Source organism: Chrysochloris asiatica, unplaced genomic scaffold (genome assembly GCF_000296735.1).
Source record: "Chrysochloris asiatica unplaced genomic scaffold, ChrAsi1.0 scaffold00191, whole genome shotgun sequence".
NCBI classification, from domain to species: Eukaryota; Metazoa; Chordata; class Mammalia; order Afrosoricida; family Chrysochloridae; genus Chrysochloris; species Chrysochloris asiatica.
This window is the reverse complement of record NW_006408709.1, coordinates 1,230,187-1,240,159: the sequence shown is the minus strand read 5'-3', so window position 1 is coordinate 1,240,159 and position 9,973 is coordinate 1,230,187. Positions and strand designations below refer to the sequence as shown.

Sequence of the window (9,973 nt, the reverse complement as noted above, 5' to 3'; positions counted from 1 at the left end):
CAAGTTTAAAAACTCAACCTTACATATGTATGTGTACCTATGTGTACATGCTTGTGTGTAGGTGTGTGCGTAGGTGTATGTGTGTGTGTGTGCATGTGTAGAAGACAGACACAGGTACAAAAAAGTGAAAGTCAGCGAGAACTGGAGATAAAAAAGGGAAGAACCAGAGTGGCAAATTACGCTTGAAATAACTAGACTGAATCTGAAGGCTAATTGTCAGAGGACACTTATTGAGAAGAGGCAATAACTGCAATTACAAACTGCACTGTTGTCTGTATCAACTAGGTAATTGTTCAAAGATTAAAAATACACTTTATACTCTATGTGCTAGAAAAATACCCAAAAGTTATTAATTTCAGAATGTATTCATTTGTAGAAATATAGGCACATATTTAGCACTTTGCATTTCAAAATATGCAGACCAGATACTAATTCTATAGTATATAAAAATATCATAAAAATAGATTCAGGAGCCAGTGTTTGGTATGACTTTATAAACCAAACAAAAAGAAAAAATGTGCTATCCATCTTTCTAGATAGATAGATATTTAACTGGGCTCTTATCATCATCAATATACTCTAGTATCAGAGTAAATTTATTAGCAGCAAATTTAGTTTTAAAATATAGCAATCTAATTTTATTTATACTCCAGGCAAAAACATAAATTCAAAGTTATAATGCAAGAATAACTTTGAGAATACCTATTTATTTCATATTTGTTATTGTTGTTGTTACGTGCCGTAGAATTGGTTCCAACCCATAGTGAACCTATATAGGGTTGCTAAGGAGCAGCTGGTGAGGTTCAAATGACTTTGAAGTCAAGCACATTAACTCACAGTGCCACACCAGGACACATTTCATATTTATTTGGTATATTATTTTTATACCAATATTTATAATTGACAGTAGCTTATCAGTAAAACATTGAAAAAATTCAGAGTCACTGACTTTTTAAACCAAACAATAACAATAAAAAGTGTGTGCTCTCCCTCTTTCTGGTTAAAATAATAGGTATATAGACTAAAAAATATATATATATTAAAAAAAAAGAATAACCAATCAAAAGAATTGATTGACATTCAACCACATTGCTCTTGTTGTTGTAGGTGTTGCTGAGTCTGTTCTGAATCATAAGCACCTTGTATATGTTTTATAAGGAGTGGCTGGTGAATTTGAACTGCTAACCTTGCAGTTCAAACTGACCTTGAGGTTCAGTGCTTATCCTACACACCACACCAGGACTCCTCAACCATATTAGGTAGACTATGATCAAGAATTAAAAGGAAGAAGCCCAAGTTTCAGTGAAGGCATTGATGAAGAACCAGGCTCCAGAAATTGCCCAAATACCAATGGAAATGTTTCAACCAAAAGAAGCATCACTGGAGATGCTAACTCACCTATGGCAAGAAATTTGGAAGACAGCTACCTGGTCAAAAAACTGAAAGAGGTCCTTATATGTGCCCATTCCAAAGAAAGATGATTCAAATAATGAGGAAATTATTAAATAGCATCATTGATTTTATAAGCAAGTAATTTTTTTGAATAATTCAAAAAATGATTTTAGCAGTACCTCAACAAAAAACTACCAGAAATTCAAGCTTAATTCATTGGAAGACATGGAACAAGGAGGACATGTCAAATAGATCTTGGCTAAAAGCATAGAACAAAGAAAAATAATTGCTTGTGTTTATTTGATTATGCAAAGTCATTGGATTCTGTGGAACATAATACATTATGTGTAACATTACAGAGAATGGGTTTCTGGAACACTTAACTGTAGTCATACAGAAACCATACATAGAACAAGAGGTCCAACAGAACAAAGGAATACTACATGGTTTAATTTTAGAAAAGGTGTGTGTCAGGGTTTTTCTACCCTTTCACAGTATTTCTTCAAACTGTATGCTGAACATATAATCCAATAACTATAAGAAGCAGCTCCAGGATTAGAAGAAGACACATTAGCAACCTGAGATAAGCCGATGTCACAATCCTGGTTTTTCAAAGTCAAGAGGACTTGAAGCACTTACTGATGAAGATCAAAGACTACAGCTTTTTGCATGGATTATACTTCAACATAATGAAAAGAAAAGTGCTCACAACTGGTACAATAAGCAACATTATTATAAACATATAGAAAGATTGAAGCTGTCAAGAATGCCATTCTACTTGGATCCACAATCAATGAACATGGAAGCAGCAGTCAGGAAACTAAACAATATATTGCACTGGGCAGGTTTGCTGTCAAAGATCTACTTAAAGTATTCAAAAGTTAAGATGTCACTTTGAAGGCTAAAGTGCACCTTACCCAAGCCATGATATTTTCGATCACTTCAGAGCCATGAAAAATTTGACCAGTGAATAAAGAAGACTGAATAAGAATTGATGCCTTTGAATCAGGGTGTTCTGGAAGAATATGAAATTTATGTGGACTGTAGAGGAATGAACAAACTTGTATTGGAGTAAGTACACCTGAATGTTCTTTAGAAGCAAGGATATAGCAAGACTTGGTCTCACATATTATGAACATGATATCAGGAGCGATCAGTCCCAGAGAAAAGCATCATGCTTGGAAAGGTACAGGGTCAGCAAAAATCAAAGAAGGATTATTAATTCCTTGTATATCTCTGTATAGAGTATTGTATTAACATTAAAGAAATTCCTGTGATGAGCTGTAAGTAAGGCAATATAAACAAGATAATCAAAAGACTGAAAAATAGATATAGATGTAAAGACAAATAGCATAATTATATTATACTATTACATTTATTAAATATATTATACTACTATAATTATCTTAAAAGACAAATAGTATAATTATCCAAAACACAGATTTTTAGTAGGTGAATTATCTGGAATCTAGGCTTGAGGCTGAAATAAAGGGTGCAAGGACATTTAAACAAAAGAGCTTTGTTGACACCACGGATCCCCCTGATCCTTTTGTCACTCTCAATTGACCACCACCCTGGACTCTGCATCTCTCATATTAGTGATTGTTACGACATAATGATTATGACTATGGAAAGGGGGAAGAATTGTGATTTGAGAGGCACATGAAAGTAAGAATTGCCTAAATGTAGTGTTGAGTTAGCTCTGTGGAGCAATGTTGGCAAAAGAGTTCACCTAACCTTTGATGCTTGAACCTGAAAAAGTTGATGGTTAGTGTTGTAGGGGGGGAATAAAAATTTTAAACATATAAATATTATGTTGTTCTTGTTAAGTGCTGTCAAGCTGGTGAAGACTCATAGCAACCCTGTATATAGTTTCCAAGGAGCAGCTGATGAGTTTGAATTGCTGACCTTGCAGTTCAAACTGACCTTGGGGTCCAGGGCTTATACTACATGCCACATCAAGACTCCATATAAATATTAATATTATAGAGGATCTTTATTAAGTCTAAAACAGGAAAGAACACAAGACTAAGATAAATATAGATCGCCCAGATAAGGGAAATCATATTTGCAAAGATGAATTTCCAAATTTCTGTCTCTACATGGTGACCTTTAATAGGGAACAGAAAACAAAGGAATCTTCTCTGACAAAATCCACTGACTGCAGCAATATGTCACATACACACGCTGAGCCTACAGAAGGCAGAGAGGCTACTATTGCAGATCGGGACTCTTGTAGACTGTCTTTGAGGTTCTTGGGATATGCCATCACAACCAGGTTACCATTAAGTGGTGTGTCCAGAAATGTTCTTGTGAGGGCCTTCTGTGGGAATTGACCAAAATTTAAATACTTTGCTTCTACCTCTGGCAGTTTTGCTGGCAGAGGTGTATGAAGTGCTCAAGAAAAACTGATACCTGAATGCAAATCTAGGAATTAGATGAGATTAAGCTTTGCTGGGACACTATAGGATAAACACTGGATTGTAAGGTTGGTTTGAACTTCTAGATCGGCAGTTCAAACTCACCAAGCACTTTTTTGAAACCCTATACCGGTTTGCTATGAGTCAGTACCAACTCAATAGCACTTAACAATACAATAGTCTGATGCCTTTGTTATTGTTGCTATTGTCAAGTACAATTGACTACTTAACAATTTATAGCAGCCCCTGTATAGAGTTACTGAAGAATGGCTGGTGGGTTTGAACTGCCAGCCTTATGATTCAAACTGCCCCTGTGGTCCAGTGTTTATCCCAGAGCATCACAACAGGGCTCCAGTCAGAAGTCTTCAGCAGGCAAAAAAACCTTCAGATTTCATGCCCTATATACAGCATTAGTGATGCTGCTGATTTATTAACCCATAAAGTTGACCAAATAGTTATTGTTTTCTTATTACAACCAATTAATATTTAAATATAGAATCAGACAAAAATCAGAATTGCCTTGCTAACTTACTAAATTAACTTTCTAATTAACATACTGAAAAAATCTTACTTTTCACTTTTTCATGAAATATATGCCTCCAAAAATACAAGGGTTATTTCCATTTACTCATCCAAAATTTATTAAGTACATATGCTGTGTAAGACTGCGTGAGCATTAGGTGTTGGAGATAAAAATGAAAAAAGTACTGTTATTATCAACTTGGAACCCACAGTCTGGTTAGTAGACTATTAAAGCCTGATTTCATAATATGCTTCTAGGAACAAGGTTGAAAAAATTGGCCTCTTTTTCTTTTTCCAGTTTCAAGAGAAAATAACAGATTAGGAATGTGTCTTGATAGCAGAAACTGATAAATAAATCCTTAGGCATCTGAGTCAATCTATAATTTAAGTTAGCAGTGTACCTCTGAAACTTCAGAGCAGTTCTTACAAACCTAAAGTGCATCTAAACTCCCAAGGGAATCTTGTTAAAATGCAAATTCACATCCAATAGCTCTGGAGTGTTGCCTAAATTTAGCATTACACGGAGCTTCCAGGTATTGTCCATGCAGCTTGCTGAAAGCTACACTATGACTTTCTTGATCAGGAGTGGGGAACAACCAGCCTGTGGACCTTATAAGTCCCTTGAAATCATTTGCCCTGGCCCTGTCAAGATAACTGCAGTTCCAGCTATCACGTTGTTGTTGTTGAGTGCGGTGAGTAGGTTCTAACTCATAGCGACACTGTATAGACCCTGTATAGAGTTTCCAAAGAGTGGCTGTAAGTTTGAACAGCTGATCTTATGGTTCAAACAAACCTTGCAGTCCAGTGCTGTATCCCACAGTACCATACTAGGATTCCCACCACCTTTGTATATTTTAAGTGCCATGGAGTCAGTTCCAACTCATAGCAACCCTATATAGGGTTTCCAGGGAGAAGCAAGTGAGTTTGAAGCACCAATCTTGGGGTCAAACTGAACTTGAAGTCCAGTGCTTTATTCTACAGTGCAGATAATGAGTTTATTAAATGTTTGACCAAATATTGTTGTTGTTGTTAAATACCATGCAGGGGATTCAACTCATGGAGACCCTGTATTGGGTTTCCAAGGAGCAACTAGTGAGTTTGAGCTGCCTACATTATCCTATGGTACCACACCAGGACCAAACATGTTGCTATTGCTATTAAGTGCCATTCAGTCAATTCCTATCCATAGCGACCTTGTATAGGGTTCCTAAGGAGTGGTTGGTGAGCTTGAACTGCCGACCTTGTGGTTCAAACTGACTTTGTAGTCCAGTGCATTATCCCACAGTGCCACACCAGGACTCCGGGACCAAATATAGCAGGTTAATTTTTAAGTTAATAATGTTGCATGGCAGGTAAATGATTTTACAAATTTTGGCAGAAAAAGAAGGTTTCCTCACCTCTGTTCTAGATGGATTTTTTTACACATTTATTTCAGTGTAGAATTGTGCTCCAGAGGTTTTTCAAATGACTAACTTTTTCATAAGTAAATCTCCAATCATATCTTCCAAGAGGTCACTGGGGAACACCAATGGCTTGTATTGTTTACTAACTACAGATTGGTGGTTTGAACCTACACCACAAAACAAAGGCCTCACAATTTGCTCTCTTCTGTAAAGATTACTGCAAGAAAACCTATGGAGCAGTTTCACTCTGTAACGCACGTAGCGTAGGATGTTGCCATGAGTCAGATTTTCTTTCAAGTCACCTTTGGATGGACTTGAACTTTCAACCTTCCAGTTGGTAGACAAGCATACTGACTTTGCACACCCAGTGACTCCACCACGATCTTGTGGTTGTTATTGTTAAGTGCCATAGAGCTTTTAATGTCTATAGAGACCCTGTATTGATTTTCTAAGGAGAGCTGGCAGGTTTGAACCTTCCACTTTGCAGTTAGCCATCTAGTGCTTAACCTACAGTGTCACAGTAAGACCTTATTGTTGCTGTTGTTAAGTGTCGTCAAGTCTGTTCCAACCCATAGTGACCTTGTATATGGTTTCTGAGGAGCATATATCTGGGGAGTCTGAACCGTTGACCTTACAATTCAAACTGACATTACAGTACAGTCGTTAACTCACAGTGCCACAGCAGAAATCTAGTAAGATCTTAGTGTACATAAAAATTATTTAGGGGATCTTGAAAAACTTTGGAGCTTTGATCTCTATTCCAAGCTATCACATTGAGTAATAAGATATGCCAGATCCAAGTCATATTGTTTTCTCACCTCATATGTATGGAAAACCTGAACAATGAATAAAGAAGGCAGTAGAATTAGTGTCTTTAAAGTATGGTATTGCAAAGGATATTGAGTATGCCGCAGACTGAGAAAAACAATCAAACTTGCTTTGAAAGAAGTACAGTGAGAATGTTCCATAGAAGTGTGGATGATGAGACTTCTCAAATACTTTAGACATGTTTTCAGGAGGGACCAGTCCTTGAAAAAAGATACCAGGCTTGTTCAAAAGAGGGTCAGCAAAGAAGAAACCTACAAAGAGATGGATTGATATAGCAGTTGCTACAATGGACTGAAACATTAGAATGATTTATAAGGTAGCACAGGATCTGATAGTGTTTTCCTATGTTGTATATATGAGTGAAAATCAACTTGAGGGCACCTAACAGGCATAGCTGTCCCAGAGTGAGCCTAGGTATCTTCACTCTAACTAGCAATGCTAGTGATTTCAATCCAGATGGTCTTGAGGCAATACTTTATGAAGTACTGATTTTATTAGCTCACATAGATTATTTCATTAGCAGTCTCTCTAAGATTAACACATGTTTTCTAATTCCTGCCACCTGGACTTTTTCAATACACCTTGTAGTATTAGGGAGACTCTAAATAAAGCAGAAAAACAACACATTTGCTCAAATTAAAATCCCATTCAGAAGACACAGACTAGTCTATTTATGGAGAAACAAATATTTAGCCAGTATTTATAGTTAACTAATGTCTCAGATCCACCACTCATCTGTCAGTTTGTTGTACTGTGGTGGCTTGTGAGTTGCTGTGATTCTGAAAGCTATGCCACCGGTATTTTAAATACCAGCAGGGTCACAAATGGTGGACAGATTTCAGATGAGTTTCCAGACAAGGACAGACTACGAAGAAGGAGTGACAAACTACTTCCAAATATTTAGTCATTGAAAACCTTATGAATAGCACAGAAACACTGTCAGACTGGGAACAGCTGCCTCCTCAAAGTAGAGTTGACCATGATGCCGTGAATGGAGTAAAGCCTGTGGGAGTAAAGCCTGTGGGACTTTCATTTGCTGATAGGGCATAACTCAAAATGAAGAGAAACAGCTTTAAACATCCAATGAAAATCAAAACATGGAATGTATGAAGTATGAATATGGGAAAATTGGAAGCTGTCAAAAATGAAATGGAATGCATAAACGTCAATATCTTAGGCATTAATGAGCTAATATGGACGGGTATTAATAATCTTGAATCTGATGACCACGTGGTTCACTATGCTGGAAATGACAAATTGAAGAGGAATGGTGTTGCATTCATTGTCAAAAAGAACATATCTGGATAAGTCATGAGGTACAACACTATCTGTGATAGGATAATATCCAAGTGCCTACAGGTAAGCCCAATTAATACCACTATTATTCAAATTTACACACCAACCACTAAAGCAAGTGAGGATGAAATAGAAGAATTCTACCAACTTCTTTAATCTGAAATTGATCAAGATGTATTGATCATTACTAGTGATTGGAATACAAGGGTTGGGAGCAAAGAGTAAGGATGAGTAGTTGGAAAATATGGCCTTGGTGATAGAAATCACACTGGAGAACGCATGATAGAATTTTGCAAAATCAATGATTTGTTCCTTTCAAATACCTTCTTTAGACAGTATAAGAGACAACTATACACATGGACCTCACCAGATGGAATACATGGAACAGTTCCATGTCATCAGTCAAAACAAGGCCAGGGCATACTGTGGAACAGACCATCAATTACTCACATACAAATTCAAACTGAAGTGTAAGAGAATGAAAATAAGTCCACGAGAACCAAAATATGACCTTGAATATATCCCACCTGAATTTAGAGATCATTTAAGAAGAGATTTGATACAATAAACGCTAAAGAGTTGTGGGATGACATCAAGAACACCAACCATACAGGAAGAAAGCAAAAAGTCATTAAGAAGACAAGAAAGAAGGAAAATGTCAAAATAGATGTCAGAAGAGACACAGAAACTTGCTCTCCAGTGTAGAGATGCTAAAGCAAATGAAAGAAATGAGGAGGTACAAGAGCTGAACAAATTTCAAAGATCAGCTTGAAAAGATAAAGCCAAATATTACAATAAAATGTGCAAAGATCTGTAGTCAGAACACCAAAAAGGAAGAACACACTCGGCATTTCTCAAGCTGGGGGAACTGAAGAAAAAAATTCAAGCCTCAACTTTCATTATTGAAAGATTCTCTGTGCAAATTATTGAATGATGCAGAAAGCATCAAGAAAAGATGGGCTCTTTCCCATCTTGCAAGATGGTGGGTGAAAAGGCTGAGAAGCCAGCTACCAAGGTGAAGAAGCCCAAAATCACAAAAGCAAATGCCAGTGGCAAAGCTAAGAAGACTAACCTCAAGGGCACAAAACCCAAGCAGGGGAAGCCGCACTGTAGCCGAAATCCTGTCCTAGACTGAGGAATTGGCAGGTATTCCTGATCAGCCATGTATTCTAGAAAGGCCATGTACAAGAGGAAATATTCAGCTACTAAATCCAGGGTTGAAAAGAAGAAGAAGGAGATGGTTCTTGCTATGGTCACAAACCCAATTGGTGGTGATAAGAATGGTGCTACCTGAGTGGTTAAACTGTGCAAAATACCTAGGTATTACCCAACTGAAGATGTGTCTAGGAAACTGTTGAGCCACGGCAAAAAAAACCTTCAGTCAGCATGTCAGAAGACTGCGGTCCAGCATCACTCCTGGGACCATTCTGATCATCCTCACTAGGCGCCATAGAGGCAAGAGAGTGGTTTTCCTGAAGCAGCTGACCAGTGGTTTGCTCTTTGAGACTGGACCTCTGCCCCTCAATCGAGTTCCTCTGTGCAGAACACACCAGAACTTTGCCATTGCCACCTCCACCAAAATTGATATCAGTGGTGTGAATATCCCCAAATATCTCATGGATGCTTACTTCAAGAAGAAGAATCTTCAGAAGCCCAGACACAAAGAAGGTGAGATCTTCGACACTAAGAAAGAGAAATACGAAGTTAACAGAGCAGGACAAAGTGGATCAGAAAGCAGTGGACTCACAAATTATGCCAAAAATCAAAGCCATTCTCCATCTCCAAGGTTACCTGTGTGCTGTGTTTGCTCTCACAAATGGAATTTATTCTCACAAATTAGTATTCTAGATTTCTTGCAAAGAAAGAACCTCGTTAAATAATTGATAAATTAAATAATAATAATAATAAAGAGAAGATGGAAGGAATACAAAGAGTCACTGTACCAAACGCAAATGGTTGATGTTCAACCATTTCAAGAGGTAGCATATAATCAAGAGACAATGATACTGAAAAAGGAAGTCTGAGGTGCATTGAAGGAATTAGCAAAGAACAAGGCATCAGGAATTGATGGAATAAAATTGAAATATTTCAAGAAAGTGCGGTAGCACAGGA

General features: G+C 37.3%; 1 pseudogene; it reads left to right on the top strand.

The window, feature by feature from the left end:
• Positions 1-8,840: 8,840 nt before the first annotated feature.
• Positions 8,841-9,709, top strand: LOC102827959 (annotated as a pseudogene).
• Positions 9,710-9,973: the final 264 nt, after the last annotated feature.